This window comes from Mus caroli, unplaced genomic scaffold (assembly GCF_978045245.1).
Source record: "Mus caroli unplaced genomic scaffold, Mus_caroli_1 scaffold_14, whole genome shotgun sequence".
NCBI lineage: Eukaryota > Metazoa > Chordata > Mammalia > Rodentia > Muridae > Mus > Mus caroli.
The window spans coordinates 33,489,620-33,512,231 of record NW_028227269.1 but is presented as its reverse complement, the minus strand read 5'-3'; the positions used below and the strand labels follow the sequence as shown (position 1 = coordinate 33,512,231).

The 22,612-nt window shown below is 38.9% G+C and overlaps 1 long non-coding RNA gene across 2 annotated transcripts in view; it reads right to left on the bottom strand.

Moving 5' to 3' along the window:
* LOC110306965 (uncharacterized) overlaps window positions 1-22,612 on the bottom strand; it is a 181,699-nt gene that overhangs the window by 79,124 nt on the left and 79,963 nt on the right. For both annotated transcript variants that reach the window (XR_015045215.1, XR_015045213.1), the window contains exon 3: window positions 2,625-2,711. This is a non-coding gene — a long non-coding RNA (uncharacterized LOC110306965). The remainder of the gene's footprint in view (window positions 1-2,624; window positions 2,712-22,612) is intronic.

The following is a 22,612-nucleotide window of genomic DNA, read 5'->3' as shown; positions in this document are numbered from 1 at the left end:
TAGTTGTACAGTTTTCATGAAAGTGGGATACTTATGTTTAGTGAATATATGTTTAAGATAGCAAAACCTTCCTGGTTAATTGTCCCATTGATTAGACTAAAGTATCCTCTTCTGTTTATTTTGTCATCTCCTAAGAGAGCAATGTGGATTTGATTTCTGGTTCCATTTTGCTTGGAATACTTTTTCTCATCATTCACTTCAAGATGGTACCTATCTTAAAAACGAAGATGAATTTATTGCAGATAAAAGAAAGATTGACTTTATTTTATAATACATTCATCTAGCCACTGTGTCTGTCTAGTTGTTTTTTGTTTGTTTTTTGGGTTTTTTTTGTTTGTTTTTTGTTTGTTTGTTTGTGAGACAGAGTCTCTCTGTAGCACTGGCTGTCCTGGAACTCACTAAATAGACCAACCTGGCCTTATACTCACATAAATTTGTCTGTCTCTATCTTCCAAGTGCTGGAATTAAAGGTGTGCACTAATACACCTGGCCAGTTTGTATGTTTTGTTTGGAGTGTTACAGCTGTGGGCTGTGAATGGCTGAATTTATTATTGAAAGGTGTGTATTTACTGCAGTCCTTTTGTTGTGTTTTGCTGTTTGTGTTCTTAGTCATACTTAATGTTTTCAGTAATCATGGTTTTGCTTACTTTCTACAGACTCTTAGCTATGCTTACTCCCCTTTTTAGTCCAAGACACTGCTTCAAATAGTTACCTTAGCATAGGTTACAGACACAACACTTTTGGCTGTTTGCATCGTGGGAAGACAGTCTTTGTTTTATATAATTAGGGTAATTATCTATAATGTAACATGAGTATCTTTTTCAGTTTTGTTTATTTGGTGTTCTGTGAGTTTCTTATATCTGTACTGGTATATCCCTTATTTTGAGAATATGTTCTACTATAATCTTGTTTAATTAAGATATGGTCTGTGCCATTTCCCTAGGATCCTTCTCCTTCATCTATGGCTATAATTCAATGATTTGGTCTTTTCATAGTGTCTCATCATTCCTGCATGTTCCTTTCCTATGCTTTTTCCCTCACCCATACTCTGTGTGGTCTAACTGTTTCACTTTATCTTCAAGCCCTAACTTTCTATCTCTTGCTGAATTTGCTCTGCTTGTACAGCCTTCCTTTGAATTTCACTTGGATTATCGAGTTTTTCGATTTCATCTCCATTCATCTTGTTTTCTCTTCAATATCTCTCTCTCTTCATTTAATTAGTTTTTGTATCCTGGATTGTCTTTGTCACTTCATTCAGCCTTGTGTTTGTGTTTTCTGACCATCATTCAGAAATTTATCCTCTTAATTATTTTTAACTTCATTCAGTGGTTTCTTGTGTCTACCATCTTGAGCTTTCATATTATCTATATCTGTGTGATGAGACCTAGGCATTTGGATGTCATCATTTGTTCCATGTCTGATGTGGGAACAATAGGCTGGGAATAGAGCACAGCATGTGCAGGCCTGAGAGTTAGATGTGTCAGGAGTAGGATGGAGTCAGGTGTATCAGGTATAATGTTTGACCTCATATGTGTATTGCCTAAAACATTGAGGTTGGGGACTATAGAGGTGAAACTTACCTGACTGGGCCAGGTCATGAGAGGAGGGACCTGAGCTTCTTTTGGGAGTTGGGAATGGTGCAGGGAGAGTAGAATGAGGTAGACTTATCAGGATAGGCCACAGTGTAATATATGCCAAATCTGATTTTTCAAACTCAATCACCTATTGTTGTTCTCTTTATCAATGAATTGAGGTAATTTACACTTAAACTTGAGAAAAGTATAGTAATCCCTAAAATTTTCTGTGTTCTTTTTCCCTTTTTCTGGTTGGTTGGATTTTATTCTGCCCTATTCATACAAGGTATTTGTAGATTTACTGTGCTATATAGAGTGAATGCCTTCATTCTCTCCTTCACTCACGTATTCCTCCCATGAGATTTATTCTGTCCTGTACTCTTGTGATAAATACTGCATCGCATCCTTCTTTATAAGCAGTATTCCTTTAAGTATCTTCTGCATTGTTGGCTTGCTGCTCAGCCATGCCTTTGTTTGTAATTATTTTGAAGTGTTCTTATACATTTACCAATTTTAAAATAAAGTATTGTTGGCTATAGCAGTCTTAGTAGTTACTTTATTTCTTTTTTGAATCTTTTTATTATTTTTATTTAATATTATTTTTACATTCCAATCACTGGTGCCCCTGTCCATGCCTCATACAGTCCCTCCCCTACAAACCCTCCCCTTTTCTTCTGAGAGGATGAGGTTTCCCTGGATATCCCCCAACCCTGACACATCAAGTGTCTGCTGGGTTAGGTGCATCCTCTCCTACTGAGGCAGGACAAGGAGCCCTGTTTGAGAATGGTTTTCCACAGTCAGGCAACAGCTTTATGGACAGCCCCTACTCTAGTTGTTGGGGAATTCACATAGAGATTGAACTGTACATCTGCTACATATGTCCTACGGACCTTGGTCCAGCCACGTATGCTCTTTGGTTGGTGGCTCAGCCTCTGAGGGCTCCCAAGACTCCAGGTTATTTGACTCTGTTGTTTTTTCTGTGGAGTCCCTATCCTCTTTGGTGCCTTAACCCCCAACCCCACCCCCAACCTCCCCAGAAGAGTCCCCTACCTCTGTCCAATGTTTGGATGTGGATCTCTGCATCTGTTTCAGTCAGCTTCTGGGTAGGGCCTCTCAGAAGGCAGTTATGCAAAGCTCCTGCATGCAAGCATAACAGACTAGCGTTAATAATGTCAGAGATTGGTGCTTGCTAGTGAAATGGGTCTCAAATTTGGCTTGTTATTGGTTGGCCATTCCTTCAGACTCTGGTCCATCATTCTCCCTACATCTCTTTTAGACAGGACAAATTTGGGGTGTAAAGTTTTGTGGGTGGGTTTGTGTCCTTACTTTTAGAACCTTTTAGAACTTTCAGTTAATAAATCATCCCATGCATTCTATGATTTCCGGATTGCTGAGAATAGATCTGACATTATTCTGATATGTTCACCTTTGTGGATAAATTTGGTGGGTTTTTTTTTCTTCTTACAGCTTTTAGTATGGTTTCTTAAAATTTTCCTGACATGTTTGGTACACTACTCTCTGGAGAGGTTCTTTTATGGTCGTGTTTATTTGGAGTCCAAATGTCTCCTATCTTTGGATGCCATTTCTTTCTCTAGTATCGGGCAGTTTTCTGGTATGATCGTCCATACCTTTTGTTTTCTTGGCAGTTCTTCCTTCACCTGTGGATTCGGGTTTGGTCTCCACTGTTTCCTGAGTCCTTTGATGATATACACTCATGCTCTCATTTATGGGTGTTTGGATGCAGCATCTCACTATGGAGTCGCCTGGCTCTGTTGTTCTTTCTTATGCATAGGTGATTCCAATCATGGTGAGTTTCCTTGCTTTTCTCCTCTCATTCTGACTGACTGAGATGGCCATCTCTAGCATCTCAATTTTTCCATCTCAATTTCCTTGCAGAATTTTTCTTCCCCCATTGCTTGTTCTCTCAGTCATTTGTCAATTTATTGCTAATTTATTCTCCAAGTTCTAGCTTCTATTCATATACTTGGTACTTTCTTTCAGGCCACTCATCACATTTATGAGTAACTTCTGGGACCTTTACCCAGCATTTTGCTTATTTCAGTATCTTTGCTTTTGATATCCGAGAAGCTACAATCTTTAAAGGACTAGGCAGCCTTCCCTTTTCTTTTTGTATTACTGTTGTTGCTATCCATATATCTGTTGATTTTGATGTCTCTCCAAGATTTATTTTGGGATTATTTTTATCCCATTAGCTTGGACAACTCCAGTACTACTCAGAGAGGAAAAAAACCACATGGTTATAACAGTACAAAGTCATACAAAATTGATTTAAACTCACGAATAAATCACGAGTGAGCATGAAACAGAGAATTGTACAAATTAGAATGTGCTATGAAATTAAAATTATTAGAACTAAGTGTAGAAATATTAAATAAGATGAAGGAAATGAGGAAAGGGGAAGAAGTTGACTTAAAGTTTACATAAAGTAAGAAGAGTGGAAACTATTTCAAAAATCAAGATCTGAAACTATGAAAAAGTATTTTAATTGATTTCCTAGACAAATTTAAAAATTAGAGAAATATGATGAGTAGTTTAAGTAAAAACATGAAAATGTGTTAAAACCAAAAAAAAAAAAAAAAAAAAAAAACCAAAGCCAATAATGTCAAGCCCAAATATGACTCAAGACAAGGAAATCTGGGGACAAAGATAAGGAAAAGTAATAATAGAAAAGAAAAGCCTTTACATAATAACTAAAAAGAATATAAATAAAATTAGATAATTATATAAAGAGAAATTACAAACATGTATTTTTAAGTACAATAAGATGAAATCTCTGCTAAGAACTAATAAAAATAAAATAGATAAAGAAACAAAGTTATTTAAATTTTTATATCTATTTATTTTTATTGTATGAGTGTTTGCTTGCATGTATGTGCACCAATAGCACCAGAAGAGGGCGTCAGATAGCCTTAGAACTGAGTTATCTATGGTTGTGAGGCACTGTATAGGAGCTAAGTATTGAACCAAGGTCCTCTGCAAAAGCAACAGGTAGTGGGTGTTTCTTTGTTTTATGAAGTATAGAAGTAGTTTCCTTTTTTGGGTCCTTTAAGACTGGAGTCAGCCATTTCCCTGCATGGGGATTGGGAGAGTGACTTGAATTTGTATGCTATTGTCTCTCTAGTTTGTGCTATGGCTGAGTATGTACTGGGCAAATGTCCACTGTCTACCAGAGCTGTCTTTAACTTGGTAGCTCTCCTCCTTTGTACACCAGGGGTGTACTTAGCTCTGATGTCTGTGAGTTAGGTAGGATTTTTTTTTTTACCCTCATAAGACTCTCCTCTTGTGGTTAGTGTTCTAGCTGAGGAGTGGGGCTGTCTCCCAAGTGGGAAGGGACAACATCATTGAGAAATGGATCAGCAGAAGACCTGCCTTTGTATTTTCAAGACCTCCTAAGTATTACCCCACAGGGCAGATAGAGCTCTGGGTATCAATAAGCAACCTAAATATCAGAGTTCTCAGGCTCTACAACAGTGAACAGTAGATAGGTTGCTGCCCCAGAGATAGGTCCACCTGGTAGCTTCAGTCTCAGAGATATCACACTACTGTGTTATTCTTAGTTGTCAAGATTGATCCCAGTCCCTGGAGTTGAGGCTATTTTTCCCTATGTGCTCTCTTGTCAAAGCTATATTTCTACCCTCACACCATCTGGCATGTAAATGGAGATCCCTCCCACTCACTTTCCACAACTGGCTCTTTGGGCTTTGTCTTAACTTGGTGCTGTGGCCATGTCAAATTAAGGCTCCCCAAACTAGAGTTGTCCTTCATCCTCAGGCCTCAATCCAGGTCACTCAGTGTTTAGCAACAGGTCCTCTCTCAAGGAGACACTTGGATGCTGTGGTCTGAGTCACACAGCACAAGAAAATGTAATCACTGTCTTCCGTTGAGCCATTTGCTGGAGGAATCATTTTCTCTCCAACACTTGAGGTCTGTGAAGGTGTTAGATCTGACCTGATACTCACTGCCTCTTGTTTATAATTACTACCTGTTCGAGGTAGACCCTCCTATGACAGAAAGCTGTTTGGCTGCAGCTAGTTTCATCTACCCTCTATAGATGTGCCACCCATCTTTTTCCCTGTACTTTTTCAATATCTGTTCACTACCTTTGTTTATCTCTAAAGCTCTGCCTCTCTTCCTCTTTATTCATCTTTAGACTTGTTTGTTTTGTTTGGTTGGGTTCTTGGTTTTGTTTTGTTTTAATGTCAGCCCTCTGTTTACCAGGTTACTATGAGGCAGTTTTAGCCCACTGTCTTACCTGGGAACAAGGTATAAGGTTATGCTTACCTTTATCTTATTTTTGTTTTAAATAGAATATATAGATCTATATAAGAAACATGGGGAGTATAGAAATGTCTGAGGAAACATGGAATTCCCTCATAATTTGAGCACTTGTTGTTCACCTTTGCCCCCTGTATTTTATTTTTCCAGTCTCTGTCCCATGGAGGTATCTGTAATCAAGTCAGTACTGTATAATCAGCTTTCTAGAATGTATTTTTGGTGTTCCAAAAGCATAACATGAACATTTTCACGTATTATTAAATATTCTCTTCATGTAACATTTTTGTCTGCTTGTGCCAAGCACAGGAAAATGAAATTTAATTATGGAAAATGTATAAGAAGTTACATTATAGTTCTAAAATGTGTAAGGAAGGTATTAGAAAACATGACAAAATACACTTGGGTGTGGTTGAAGGACATTTAGATAAGAAGTTGTCCTGAATGGAACAAGACACAAACTCTATGTACAGCTGCACAGGATAGGCCTGTTCCATACAGGAGCTATGAAAACTGACTTGGACAGAAACAGTGAGAGGAGCCAGACTCAGAGCTCCCTTTCAGAGGCTGCAGAATGAACACCTGACTTCTGTAGAACTGAAATATTCTTAGAAGTCCCTAGACAGTCCTTTCCAGTCCAGCCACAACCGGAGTAGCTAGGGCACAGAGTTGTCTGACACCCGCCAGCTATCCACAAGACCCACCACAGGATCTTAAGACCTCTGGTGAGTGGAACACAGCTGCTGTTCCAATCCAATCACACAGAACCTGAGACTGCATTAATTAGGGAAGCAGAAAATCCGGCCTGATCAGGGGCACAAGTCCCTTCGGGTCCATGCCAGCACAGGGGTACCATGGGCATGAAGTCTGCAGACACCCATAAGGTATACACAGGACCCTCCACAGGACCTTAAAACCTCTGTGAGTGGATCACAACTTCTGCCAGGAGACAGGTTCGAACAACAGATATCTGGGCACCTTCCCTGCAAGAGAAGAGCCTACCTACAGAGAGTACTCTGAACACTGAAACTCAGGAGAAAGCTACTCTCCCAAGTCTGCTGATAGAGGCTAACATAAACACCTGAGGAACAAGATCTAACCAGAGACAACTACAACAACTAACTCCAGAGATTACCAGATGGTGAAAGGCAAACATAAGAATCTTACTAACAGAAACCAAGACCACTCACCATCATCAGAAGACAGCACTCCCACCCCACCCAGTCCTGGGCACCCCAACACACCCGAAAAACTAGACTTGGATTTAAAAGCATATCTCATGATGATGGTAGAGGACATCAAGAAGGACTTTAATAACTCACTTAAAGAAATACAGGAGAACACTGCTAAACAGGTAGAAGACCTTAAAGAGGAAACACAAAAATCCCTTAAAGTATTGCAAGAAAACACGACCAAAGAGGTGATGGAATTGAATAAAACCATCCAAGACCTAAAAGGGGAAGTAGACACTATAAAGAAAACCCAAAGAGAGGCAACCCTGGAGATAGAAAACCTAGGAAAGAAATCTGGAACTATAGATGCAAGTATCAGCAACAAAATACATGAGATGGAAGAGAAAATCTCAGGTACAAAAGATTCCATAGAGAACATCGGCACAACAATCAAAGAAAATACAAAATGCAAAAAGATCCTAACTCAAAACATCCAGGAAATACAGGACACAATGAGAAGACCAAACCTACGGATAATAGGAGTAGATGAGAATGAAGATTTTTAACTTAAAGGGTGAGCAAATATCTTCAACAAAATTATAGAAGAAAACTTCCCAAACCTAAAGAAAGAGATGCCCGTGAACATACCAGAAGCCTACAGAACTCCAAATAGACTGGACCAGAAAAGAGATTCCTCCCAACACATAATAATCAGAACAACAAATGCACTAAATAAAGATAGAATATTAAAAGCAGTAAGGGAAAAAGATCAAGTAATATACAAAGGCAGGCCTATCAGAATTACACCAGACTTTTGACCAGAGACTATGAAAGCCAGAAGAGCCTGGACAGATGTTATACAGACACTAAGAGAACACAAATGCCAGCCCAGGCTACTATACCCAGCCAAACTCTCAATTACCATAGATGGAGAAACCAAAGTTTTCCACGACAAAACCAAATTCACACATCTTTCCATGAATCCAGCCCTTCAAAGGATAATAACAGAAAAAAAAAAAACAGTACAAGGACAGAAACCACATCCTAGAAAAAGCAAGAAAGTAATCCCTCAACAAACCAAAAAGAAGACAGCCACAAAAAACAGAATGCCAACTCTAAAAACAAAAATAATAGGAAGCAACAATTACTTTTCCTTAATATCTCTTAATATCAATGGACTCAATTCCCCATTAAAAAGACATAGACTAACAGACTGGCTACACAAACAGGACCCAACATTCTGCTGTTTACAATAAAACCATCTCAGGGAAAAAGACAGACACTACCTCAGAATGAAAGGCTGGAAAACAAATTTCCAAGCAAATGGTCTGAAGAAACAAGCTGAAGTACCCATTCTGATATCGAATAAAATTGACTTCCAACCCAAAGTTATCAAAAAAGACGAGGAGGGACACTTCATACTCATCAAAGGTAAAATCCTCCAAGAGGAACTCTCAATTCTGAAATTCTATGCTCCAAATGCAAGGGCAGCCACATTCATTACAGAAACTTTAGTAAAGCTCAAAGCAAACATTGCACCTCACACAATAATAGAGGGAGACTTCAACATACCACTTTCATCAATGGACAGATCGTGGAAACAGAAACTAAACAGGGACAGAGTGAAACTAACAGAAGTGATGAAACAAATGGACTTAACAGATATCTACAGAACATTTTATCCTAAAACAAAAGGATATACCTTCTTCTCAGCACCTCATGGTACCTTCTCCAAAATTGACCATATAATTGGTCACAAAACAGGCCTCAACAGATACAAAAATATTGAAATCGTCCCATGCATCCTATCAGATGGCAGTAAATAGTTAAACTCAGGGGCGATATCAACCAAGTGGAAACAAGAAGAACTATTCAAAGAATCAACCAAACGAGGAGCTGGTTCTTTGAGAAAATCAACAAGATAGATAAACCCTTAGCCAGGCTCACTATAGGGCACAGGGAAAGCATCCTAATTAACAAAATCAGAAATGAAAAGGGAGACATAACAACAAACCCTGAAGAAATCTAAAACACCATCAGATCCTTCTACAAAAGGCTATATCCAACAAAACTGGAAAACCTCTACAAAATGGACAAATTTCTAGACAGATACCAGGTACCAAAGTTAAACCAGGATCAAGTTAGCAATCTAAACAGTCCCATATCCCTCAAAGAAATAGAAGCACTCATTAATGGTTTCCCAACCAAAAAAAAGCCCAGGACCAAATGGGTTTAGTGCAGAGTTCTATCAGACCTTCAAAGAAGATCTAATTCCAGTTCTGCACAAACTATTCCACAAAATAGAAGTAGAAGGTACTCTACCCAACTCATTCTGTGAAGCCACAATTACTCTGATACCTAAACCACAGAAAGATCCAACAAAGATAGAGAACTTCAGACCAATATCCCTTATGAATATCAATGCAAAAATACTCAACAAAATTCCCGATAACCGAATCCAAGAACACATCAAAACAATCGTCCATCCTGACCAAGTAGGTTTTATTCCAGGGATGCAGGGATGGTTTAATATATGAAAATCCATCAACCTAATCCATTATATAAAAAAACTCAAAGACAAAAAACCACATGATCATCTCGTTACATGCGGAGAAAGCATTTGACAAAATCCAGCACCCATTCATGATAAAAGTCTTGGAAAGATCAGGAATTCAATGGCCATACCTAAACATGATAAAAGCAATCTACAGCCAACCAGTAGCCAACATCAAAGTAAATGGCGAGAAGCTTGAAGCAATCCCACTAAAATCAGGGACTAGACAAGGCTGCCCACTTTCTCCCTACCTATTCAACATTGTACTTGAAGTCCAAGCCAGAGCAATTCGACAACAAAAGGAGATCAAGGGGCTACAAATTGGAAAAGAAGAAGACAAAATATCACTTTTTGCAGATGATATGATAGTATATATAAGTGACCCTAAAAATTCCACCAGAGAACTCCTAAGCCTGATAAATAGCTTCAATGAAGTAGCTGGATGTAAAATTAACTCAAACAAGTTAATGGCCTTTCTCTACACAAAGAATAAACATGCTGAGAAAGAAATTAGGGAAATATCACCCTTCTCAATACTCACAAATATTATAAAATACCTTGGCGTGACTCTAATTAAAGAAGTGAAAGATCTGTATGATAAGAACTTCAAGTCTCTGAAGAAAGAAATTAAAAAAGATCTCAGAAGATGGAAAGATCTCCCATGCTCATGGATTGGCAGGATCAACATTGTAAAATTGGCTATCTTGTCAAAAGCAATCTACAGATTCAATGCAATCCCCATCAAAATTCCATCTCAATTCTTCAATGAATTAGAAAGAACAATCTGCAAATTCATCTGGAATAACAAAAAACCTAGGATAGCAAAAAATCTTCTCAAGTATAAAAGAACCTCTGGTGGAATCACCATGCCTGACCTACAGGTTTACTACAGAGCAATTGTGATAAAAACTGCATGGTACTGGTATAACGACAGAAAAGTAGACTAATGGAATAGAATTGAAGACCCAGAAATGAACCCACACACCTACGGTCACTTGATCTTCGACAAGGGAGCTAAAACCATCCAGTGGAAAAAAGACAGCATTCTCAACAAATGGTGCTGGCACAACTGGTGGTTATCATGTAGAAGAATGTGAATTGATCCATTCCTATCTCATTGTACTAAGGTCAAATTTAAGTGGATCAAGGAGCTCCACATAAAACCAGAGACACTGAAACTTATAGAGGAGAAAGCAGGGAAAAGCCTCGAAGATATTGGCACAGGAGAAAAATTCCTTAATAGAACAGCAATGGCTTGTGCTGTAAGATTGAGAATTGACAAATGGGACCTCATGAAACTGCAAAGCTTCTGTAAGGCAAAAGACACCGTCAATAAGACAAAAAGGCCACCAACAGATTGGGAAAGGATCTTTACCTATCCTAAATCAGATAGAGGACTAATATCCAATATATATAAAGAACTCAAGAAGGTGGACTCCAGAAAATCAAATAACCCCATTAAAAAATGGGGCTGGGAGCTAAACAAAGAATTCTCACCTGAGGAATACCGAATGGCTGAGAAACACCTGAAAAAATGTTTAGCATCCTTAATCATCAGGGAAATGCAAATCAAAACAACCCTGAGATTCCATCTCACACCAGTCAGAATGGCTAAGATCAAAAATTCAGGTGACAGCAGATGCTGACAGGGATGTGGAGAAAGAGGAACACTCCTCCACTGTTTGTGGGATTGCAAGCTTGTACAACCACTCTGGAAATCAGTCTGGCTGTTTCTCAGAAAATTGGACATGTTACTACTGGAGGATCCTGCAATACCTCTCCTGGGCATATATCCATAAGATGTTCCAACTAGTAAGAAAGAGACATGTTCCACTATGTTCATAGCAGCCTTATTTATAATAGCCAGAAGCTGGAAAGAACCCAGATGCTCCTCAACAGAGGAATGGATACAGAAAATGTGGTACATTTACACAATGGAGTACTACTCAACTATTAAAAAGAATGAATTTATGAAATTCCTAGGCAAATGGTTGGACCTGCAGGGCATTATTCTGAATGAGGTAAACCAATCACAAAAGAACTCAAATGATATGTACTCACTGATAAGTGGATATTAGCCCAGAAACTTAGAATACCCAAGACATAAGTTACAATTTGCAAAACACATGAAACTCAAGAAGAAAGAAGACCAAAGTGTGGACACTTTGCCCCTTCTTAGAATTGGGAACAAAACACCCATGGAAGGAGTTACAGAGACAAAGTTTGGAGCTGAGACAAAAGGATGGACCATCTAGAGACTGCCACATCCAGGGATCCATCCCATAATCAGCCTCCAAACGTTGACACCATTGCATACACTAGCAAGATTGTATTGATAGGACCCTATTATAGCTGTCTCTAGTGAGACTACACCGAGCCCTAGCAAACACATAAGTACATGCTCACAATCAGCTATTGGATGGATCACAGGGCCCCCAATGGAGGAGCTAGAGAAAGTACCCAAGGAGCTAAAGGGATCTGCAGCCCTATAGGGGGAACAACATTATGAACTAACCAGTACCCCGGAGCTCTTGTCTCTAGCTGCATATGTATCAATAGATGGCCTAGTAGGCCATTACTGGAAAGAGAGGCCCATTGGACAAGCAAACTTTATATGCCCCAGTACAGGGGAAAGCCAGGGCCAAAAAGTGGGAGTAGGTGGGTAGGGGAGTGGGGGGGAGGACATGGGGGACTTTTGAGATAGCATTGGAAATGTAAATGAGGAAAATACCTAATTAAAAAAAAAAAAAGATGTCCCTAGACAACAGTGGCTTGTGGGAGAAAAGCTGTCTTAATTATAAAACCCTCATTTTAAATGATTGAAAATATAATGAAACAGAGGATCAGGAATTTGAATACAGGTGTCTGGCAATGGGGGATAGGGAACTAGGGGTAGCCATCAGCAAGTCCCAGATGCCAGGAAAGCAAAAGGCTCCCAGGACCCAACAGAGGTGAGATCAGCTGAAATGCCCAACAAAGGGGAGGGAGAACCTGTATAGACCATATCAGTAGATTAGGCAACACCCCCCCCCCATTGAGGGGTGGGGTCACCACCTCATATCCAAATTTTTAACTCAGAATGGCTCTTGTCTAAAGGAAATATGGGGACAAAGTATGGAGCAGAGACTGAAGGAAAGGACATGCAGAGATTGCCCCACCTGGGGATCCATCACATATACAAACACCAAGACAGACACTATTGCAGATGCCAAGAAATGCTTGCTGACAGCAGCCTGTTATAACCATCTCCTGAGAGGCTCTTCCAGAGCCTGACAAATACAGAGGTGGATGCTCACAGCCAACCATTGGACTGAGCACAGGGACCCAGTGGAGAAGTTAGAGAAAGGACTGAAGGAGCTGAAGGGGTTTGCAACCCATAGGAAGAACAACAATATCATCCATCCAGACCCGCCCCCCTCCAGCTCCCAGGGACTAAACCATCAACAAAGAGTACACATGGAGGGACCCATGCCTCCAGCCACATACATAGCAGAAAATGGCATTGCTTGGCATCAATAGGAGGAGAGGCCATTGGTCCTGTGAAGGCTCAATTCCCCAGTGCAGGGTAATGCCAGGGCAGTGAGGTAGGAGTGGGTAGGTGGAATGGGGAGCACCCTCATAGAAGCAGGGGGTGGGGGAATAGCATAGGAGGGTTTCAGAGTGGGAACTGGGATAGAAGATAACATTTGAAATGTAAATGCATAAAATATCCAATAAAAAATAAAAGAAAAAAGAAAAGAAAGAGAGAAAAGAAAATTCCACGTATACATTGTCACTCATGGAAGGGACTAGAGGTGCTATGTTGTGATTACAAAATATTTAGCTGACTCCTAGGGGAAGACACATACAACATCTGGTTATGACAAATTTGGGAGGGATGTTAATATACAAGTTCTTTTCTTAAATTTTTATTATATAAATGCATTTTATACATCAAACAATACTATTGAGCATTTTGAGAATCATATAATACATAAAATTTTGTTCAACTTTTATATTCATATCCTTTCATACCCTAAAAATATCACTAATGAATATTTAACACTATCCATAACTGAGGATCCTGTATATAATGTTAAATGCTAAATTGTTTCAAAACAGAGAGAGTATTCTTTGAGAATTAAGCATAGTAAAATAAAATAAAATATTAAAAATGAATCAGTAAGAAATACATATAGCCCTTATATGAATACCACCTGACATAGTGAGAGAGTATTTAAAATGCATTACATATCTCTGTACATTGTCTAACAATCAGTTTACTTAAAAAAGATTATCAGTTAAGAAAAGGCTAATTTCAAGCACAGTGAGAACAATTATCAATAATATTTCCATGATGTTTGTAGAATATGATTTTAATATTTTCAACTGTTAATATTCAACTGACAGAATAATTATTTTAAGATATGATACATTTCATTGTTATGTCTCCCTTTTAATTTTTAATTTTATTTTGGATACGGTCTCTGTGCCCTCTGGTTAGTCTGGCTAAGGGTTTATCTACCTTGTTGATTTTTCTCAAAGAACCATCTCCTGATTTTGTTGATTCTTTGTATAGCTCTTTTTGTTTCTATTTGGTTGATTTCAGCACTGAGTTTGATTATTTCCTTCCATCCACTCCTCTTGGTTGTATTTGATTCTTTTTGTTTTAGAGAATTAAGAGTTCATCTTGGTAGATTTTTCCTTTGACCAGTATGAAGTGTCCTTCCTTATCTTTTTTGATAACTTTTGGTTGAAAGCTGATTTTATTCAGTATGAGAATGGCTACTCCAGCTTGTTTCCTGGGACCATTTGGTTGGAAAAAATTATCCAACCTTTTACTCTGAGGTAGTGTCTGTCTTTGTCACTACATGTCATTTCATGTATGCAGCAAAATTCTGGATCCTGTTTATATATCCAGTCTCTTAGTCTATGTCTTTTTACTGGGGAATTGAGTCCATTGATGTTAAGAGATATTAAGGAAAAGTGATTGTTACTTCCTGTCATTTTTGTTGTTAGAAGTGGAATTATGTTTGTGTGGCTATCTTCTTTTGGGTTTGTTGAAAAATAACTTGCTTTTTCTAAGGTGTAGTTTCCCTCCTTGTGTTGGTGTTTTCCATCTATTATCCTTTGTAGGGCTGGATTTATAGAAAGATATTGTGTAATTTGATTTTGTCATGGAATACTTTGGTTTCCCCATCTATGGTAATTAAGAGTTTTGCTGGGTATAGTATCCTGGGCTGGCATTTGTATTCTCTTAGGGTCTGTATGACATTTGCTCAGGATCTTCTCCCTTTCATAGACTCTGGTGAGAAGTCTTGTGTAATTCTGATAGTTTTGCTTTTATATGCTACTTGAGCTTTTTCCCTTACTGCTTTTAATACTCTTTCTTTGTTTTGTGCATTTGGTGTTTTGATTTTTATGTGACGAGAGAAATTTCTTTTCTGGTCCAGTCTATTTGGAGATCTGTAGACTTCTTGTCTGTTCATGAGCATCTCTTTCTTTAGGTTAGGGACAATTTCTTCTATAATTTTGTTGAAGATATTTACTGGCCCTTTAAGTTAGGAATCTTCACTCTCTTCTATACCTATTATACTTAGGTTTGTTCTTCTCATTGTGTCCTGTATTTCCTAGATGTTTTGGGTTAGGAGCTTTTTGCATTTTGCATTTTCTTTGACTGTTATGTCAATGTTTTCTATGCTATCTTCTGCACCTGAGATTCTCTCTTCCATCTCTTCTATTCTGTTAGTGATGCTTTCACCTGACTCCTGATCTCTTTCCTAGGTTTTCTAACTCCAGGGTTGTCTCCCTTTGTGATTTCTTTGTTTCTATTGCCATTTTTAGATCTTGGATGGTTTTGTTCATTTTCTTCACCTGTTTGATTGTGTTTTCCTGTAATTCTTTAAGCAATTTTTGTGTTTCCTCTTTAGGGTCTTCTAAACCTGTGTTCTCCTGTATTTCTTTCTTTTTAAAAATTTTTTATTGGGTATTTTCCTCATTTACATTTCCACTGCTATCCCAAAAGTCCCCCATACCCTCCCCCACTCCCATACCCACCCACTCCCACTTTTTGGCCCTGGCATTCTCCTGTACTGGGGCATATAAAGTTTGCAAGTCCAATGGGCCTCTCTTTCCAGTGATGGCCGACTAGGCCATCTTTTGATACATATGCAGCTAGAATCAAGAGCTCCGGGGTACTGGTTAGTTCATAATGTTGTTCCACCTATAGGGTTGCAGATCCTGAATAGAACAATAGCTTGTGCTGTGAGATCAAGAATCGACAAATGGGACCTCATAAAGTTGCAAAGCTTCTGCAGGGCAAAAGACACCGTCAATAAGAGAAGAAGACCACCAACAGATTGGAAAAGGATCTTTGCCTATCCTAAATCAGATAGGGGACTAATATCCAATATATATAAAGAACTCAAGAAGGTAGACTCCAGAAAATCAAATAACCCCATTAAAAAATGGGGCTCAGAGCTTACAGAGAATTCTCACCTGAGGAATGCCGAATGGCAGAGAAGCACCTGAGGAAATGTTCAACATCCTTAATCATCAGGGAAATGCAAATCAAAACAACCCTGAGATTCCATCTCCTGTATTTCTTTAAGGGAGTTATTATGTCTTCTTAATGCCCTCTATCATCATCATGAGAAGTGATTTTAGATCTGAGTCTTGCTTTTCTGGTGTGATGGTGTGTCCAGGACTTACTCTAATGGGAGAATTGGGTTCTTATGATGCCAAATAACCTTGGTTTCTGTTGTTTATGTTCTTATGCTTACCTCCTGACATGTGATAATCTTTAGTGCTACCTGTTCTTGCTATATCTCACTGGAGCCTGTCCTTCCTGTGATCCTGCTTGAATCAGAACTCCTCAGAATTCAGCTATCTCTGTGATTCTGTGATATTGAGATCCTGGGTGTGTCAGAGCTCCTGGAAGTCAAGCTGCCTTGGGTCCCTGAGATCCTGGTGTGATCAAGCTCTTGGGATCCTGCGATCCTGTGATCCTAGGTGTGTTAGAGCACCTGGGAGTAGAGCTTCTTTTGGGTGTTATGGGACTGGCAGCAGAATTAGCACCCAAGGTCTGCCCAGAGCACCTCTGATCCTATGATCCTGGGAGTGTTAGAGTGCCTGGGAGTGGAGCTTCCTCTGGGTGTTGTGGGACTGGCTATGGAGTTCATGCCCAAGGTTTGCTCAGGGCACTGGCCCAAACCAGAAGGACAAGTTTTTTGTTTATTTTAGTTGAGATGTTTTGTTGTTAGAATCTATGTTAGGCAGAGTATATTTTCATTCCATTTCATACATTTTATATAAAATTATTTTTTGTATTTGCCTTCAGTCACTTTCTGTTAACACTATGCTCCCTAGCGTCCTCCCATCCTTCACCCAAATGGTCCCCTTATAGTTTCATATTTTGAAAATGGTATCCCAAACATATGAGGGAAAATATATGATATTTATTCTTTGGAATCTGGCTTATTTCACTTAATATTATCTCTATTTCACCTGATTCTCTGTACATAACATGATTTTGTTCTTCATTATGGCTGAATGAAATTTTAGTGAACATGTGTATGTTGTATTATACTTTATCTTTTATGCACATCTTGGCTAATTCTACATTTTGGCTAGTGCAGCAATAAACAGGGCTACACAAATACCTCTGTGGTATGCCATCATATGCTTTTGTATCCTCAGGTATTGCTGGATCGTTGTATTTCCATTTTAGTTCACTAAGGAACCTCTAGTCTGATTTCCATAGTAACTGTACTAAATAACAACTCCTACCAGCAGTACAAAAAAGGTTCCCCTATACCCACCAGTATTTATTATTTGTTTTCTTGACAACAGTAATTCTGACAGAGGTGAGAGGGATTGTCAATGTGGTTTTGGTTTGAATTTCCCTGATGGCTAAGTATATCATGCAAGCTTGTACAACCACTCTGGAAATCAGTCTGGCAGTTCCTCAGAAAACTGGACATAGTACTACTGGTAGATCCAGCAATACCTCTCCTGGGCATATACCCAGAAGATGTTCTAACTGGTAATAAGGACACATGCTCCACTACGTTCATAGCAGCCCTATTTACAATAGCCAGAAGCTGGAAAGAACTCAAATGTCCCTCAACAGAGGAATGGATACAGAAAATGTGTTACATTTACACAATGGAGTACTTCTCAGTTATTAAATCAATGAATTTATGAAATTCTTGGGCAAATGAATGTATCTGGAGGATATCATCCTGAGTGAGATAACCCAATCACAAAAGAAGTCACTTGATATGCACTCACTGATAAGTGGATATTAACTCAGAAACCTAGAATACCCTACATACAACTTCCAAAACACAACAAAATCAAGAAGGAAGACCAACTTGTAAATACTTCATTCCTCCCTAGAATAGGGAATAAAATATCCATGGGAGGAGCTGCAGAGACAAAGTTTGGAGCTAAGACGAAAGGATGGACCATCCAGAGACTGCTCCACCAGAGGGTCCATCCCATAATCAGCCACCAAACACAGACACTATTGCATAAGCCAGCAAGATTTTGCTGAAAGGACCCTGATATAGCTGTCTCGTGTGAGGCTTTGCCAGTGCCTGGCAAATACAGAAGTGGATGATCACAGTCATCCATTGGATGGAACACAGGGCTCCCAGTGAAGGAACTAGAGAAAGTACCCAAGAGCTGAAGGGGTCTATAACCCTATAGGTAGAACAACAATATGAACTAATCAGTACCCCCAGAACTCGTGTCTCTAGCTGCATATGTAGCAGAAGATGCCCTAGTTGGCCATCATTGGGAAGAGAGGCCCCTTGGTCTAGCAAACTTTATATGCCCCAGTACAAGGGAAAGCCAGGGCCAAGAAGTGGGAGTGAGTGGATAGGGGAGCAAGGTGTGCGGAGCATATAGGGGACTTTTGGGATAGCATTTGAAATGTAAATGAAGAAAATATCTAATAAAAATAAAATAAGAAAAAAAAAGAAAAAAGTATATCAACATTTTTTCATAAATTTATTGGCTGTTTTTATTTCTTCTTTTGAGAACTGTCTATTTAGTTTATTTGCCAATATATTGACTAGATGCTTTATTACTTTTGTATTTAAATTTTGAGTTATTAATATACTCTGGGTAGTAACTGTATCTGATGAATAACTGGATTTTTCTCCCATTCTGCAGACTCTGTCTTCTGACATCCACTTTGATGTTCAGATAGATTTAAATTTTGTATAATTTTATTCGCCCTTATTGGCTACTATTTCCTGAACTATTAAGGTTCCTTATCAGAAAGTGCCTTTCATGCCTACATCTAGAAGTATTTCCATATATTTTCTTCTAGGCATTTAAACTTACACCTGTCAATGTTTGATTAAATTTTTGTATTGGGTAAAATATATTGATGTAGTTTGACTCTTCTAACATGCATGTCTAGTTTTCCCAAAATTTTTTGTTGAAAGGGCTTTTTTGTAGTGTGTGTGTGTGTGTGTGTGTGTGTGTGTGTGTGTATGTATGTGTATATGTGTGTGGTGTCTGTGTATATGGTATCTGTGTGTGTGTGTGTGTGTGTGTGTGGTCTTGGTGTGTGTGTTTTTATGTTTCTGTGTGTGGTGTCTATGTGTGTTGTTTTTATTTTAAATTCTGTAACATGGGTTTGTTTCTTGGTGTTCTATTCCATTTGTTTTTGGTATAACTGAAAATCAGGTATGGTGACATATCCATTACAATTTCTGCTCAGCATTGCTTTGGGTATTTGAAATTGTATGTTCTTGTGTGAATGTTATGATTGTTGTGTTTCTTTAAAGATAGACAATAGACTTTCAGTGGGGATTATGTTGGTTACCCTTGATACTACAACTATTTTCATGATGCTAATTCTGCCAATTTATATACATGGAAGTCGTTCCACCTGAAAGTGTCTTGGTTTTCTTTTGAGTCCTAAAATTTTCACTGTAGATGTCTTTTATCCTATTGGTTAGGCTTATTCTTATGTATTTTACATTTGAGGTAATTATTAATAGAACTATTTCCATAATTTTTCTCACCATGATTTTTGTATACTGAATTTATATCTTGTTATCTTACTGAAAGTGTTTACTGGCTTCAAGAATTTTCTGCAGTAGTGTTTTTAGTTCAATAAGTATAGGATCTTGTTATTTTCAGTCATAATTTAATTTCTTTTTAAATTTTATTTATTTATTATGTGAGTACATGGTCAGTGTCTTCAGACACACCAGACGAGGGCATTGGATCCCATTTCAGATGGCTGTGAACCACCTTGTGGTTGCTGGGAACTGAACTCAGGACCTCTGGAAGAGCAGCCAGTGCTCTTAACCACTGAGCCATCTCTCCAGCCCCAATAATTTAACTTCTTCCTCTACTATTTGTATCACTTCTATTATGTTTATCTTGCCTTATTAACGTAGCTGAGATTTCATACACTATAGCTAACAGTGGAAAGAATGGGGACTCTTTTCTCATTCCAGGGAAATGTTTTCAGGAAATGTTCCCAATTGTGTTTAGCATTTATTGTCTTCAAGTATGTTCTATTCTTAGTTTCTTTATTGCACTAACCATGAGCTTATGTTGAACTTCCAAAGGACTTTTATGCTATTATTAAAATGTGATTTTTCTCCTTGAGGTAAATCCCACACTTGTTAAGCCATCCTTGCATCCCTATTGGCCTATTTCAGCCCAACTTGATCCTGCTGAATGATCTTTTCATTTGTTGAAATCTGTTTACAAGTACGTGGTTGGTGTTTTTGTATCTATGATCATTAGGAAATTTCCTCTTGAGTATTCTATATTTTCTTTCTAATTTCATTTAATTGTTTGAATTCTTTTGAATGACTTGATTTTTTTTAATCATCTTCCTTTAATATTCCATGGCAAGCCTTTTTCTCATCAGTTTTATTGCTTAAAGGCAAAGAGTTTTAACATTTATCTCATGTTTTCTTCACTCCTTTATTGAGACTTGCACATCTCTACCTCTGTTAGAAGTGATCTCCTTTGTGTGTAGTTTTCCTGAAGTTCTGTTGGGAGTGTCACCATGTATAAAGTGCTAGCTTTCTTTCCAGTTAGCTACTTTAGATTTGGTGTAATTTCTTTGCCTATACGTAATGATTTTTGTGCCTGCTGCTTATTCTAGTGGAGTTGGAAAGATCCTCTATAGCTCATTTAAGTGTACGGACACCCTCTAGGGCCTGTGGAGATGACTCAGTGGGTAAAGTTAAAATCCCCAGTAATCTGACAAAGCCAAGCATGTGTGTGCTTATGACTTCAGCATTTGTATGCGTAGACAGTCATATCCTGAAAACTCACTGGCCAGATATCTTAGCTGAAACAGTGACCTCCAGAGTCAGTAAGAGACCTTGTATCAAAAGAATAAGATGAAAAGAGGTTCTCTTACATCACCATATATAGACAACACCCATGTGCTCACACATGTACAACACTACATATACACATGAATGTGGATGCCCTAGCAGGTCAGACAATTGTGAAGCATATAATAGTGAGTATCAGATACTTGGTGGACATTATCACATTAGGTTTAGCCCCCTTTCAGTTAATGGTGTTTTTCTGACACTCTGTTAATGCTAGCTTTCCTATTAGTAAAAGCATCAGGTCGTAGCAGCTCCAGTAATAGTGAGGAATCCTATGTATATGTCATAGGATCAGACAATGGTGAGAGCCCAGAGGTTACATTCAGTATAGATAGTGGTAAGAATAACAACACCACTTCTGTTACACTGTCTATGAGGAAACAGCACTGGTGCAGGGCAGTAGGAAGGACAATGTAGATGGTATAGCCACCAGAACTTTAATATTCTTTTTGGACCAAATGGAGTGTACGTCTGGGGAGAGGATGGTATAGTGGTTTGAATAAGAATGGCTCTCAGAGGCTCATATATTTTACTGTGTGACTCCCAGCTGATGGAACTGTTTAGTAAGGATTAGGAGGTAGAGCCTTGTTGGAGGAGATATGTCACTAGGGGAGGGCTTTGAGGTTACAAAAGGCTACATCATCTCACTCTCTTCTTCTATTCATCATCCATCTTTCAGAAACTCTCAGTTACTGTTTCAGAGCCTTATTTGCCTGTCTGCTTGCTTGCCACCACACTGCTTCCTGCCATGTTTATCATGGCCTAACCCTCTGAAACTAAGCAGGTACCCAATTGTTGTGGATGGGCCTGATGCTATTTGTATTTTGATGCTAATTCCACTCTCCTGGGAGGGGTTGCAGGCAAGGAGTTAGTCACTACTCAAGTGACTTTTTGTGAACCAATCCCCTAATGAATAAAGGAGCCAATCACTGGATGAGTAGGCAGGACATCCAGGATGAATGGAAGAAGAGAGGAAACAGGAGAGAGTTAGGTCCTTTTGAATGGGGATAGCGTGAGGACAAGATGTAATTACAAGTGTCTCCCAGTTTCAATGGTGGATCTGTCAGGTTTCAACACCAGGAGGATTTAGATTTAATAAGGCTTTGCGCCCAGCAATTGAGTTACTGTTGTTTTTTAACTAAGTCTGTGTTGCATTTTCCTTCATGTGGCGGCTTGTCTGGGTTCAAAAGAGAAAGGTATGGTGGCAAAACATGGGATTGCCTGAGGTTTTGAAGCACGGGGCTAGTGTGGTAACAACCTGCCAGTTGGTACCTAGTGAGCTGGGTGGAGAGATTGTGGAGTTCTGAGACAGAGTTGCCATGAGATAAAAACAGGTCAGCCATTGCCAGCCAGTGCATAGCCAGCCAGGCTGCCACTAGGACAGAGAGTTGCTGGCACAAGTGTGGGAATGAGCAGGTTGGTTTTTAATATTTCCTGCAACACCCAAATAAATGCTATCTTCTATAAGCTGTCTTGATCATGGTGTCTCTTCACTTCAGAAGTAGCTAAGATTGATGTCAGTTGGGAGTTTACATACCCTTGCCTCTGCATTGTATAAGCAGAAGCTAGGCAGCAGAGCAGGATGATGCCTAGAAGCAGTCAGTTTCACACAGTTGCCTCAGCATGCTACATTAGGCGTGGTAGCACTAGAAACCA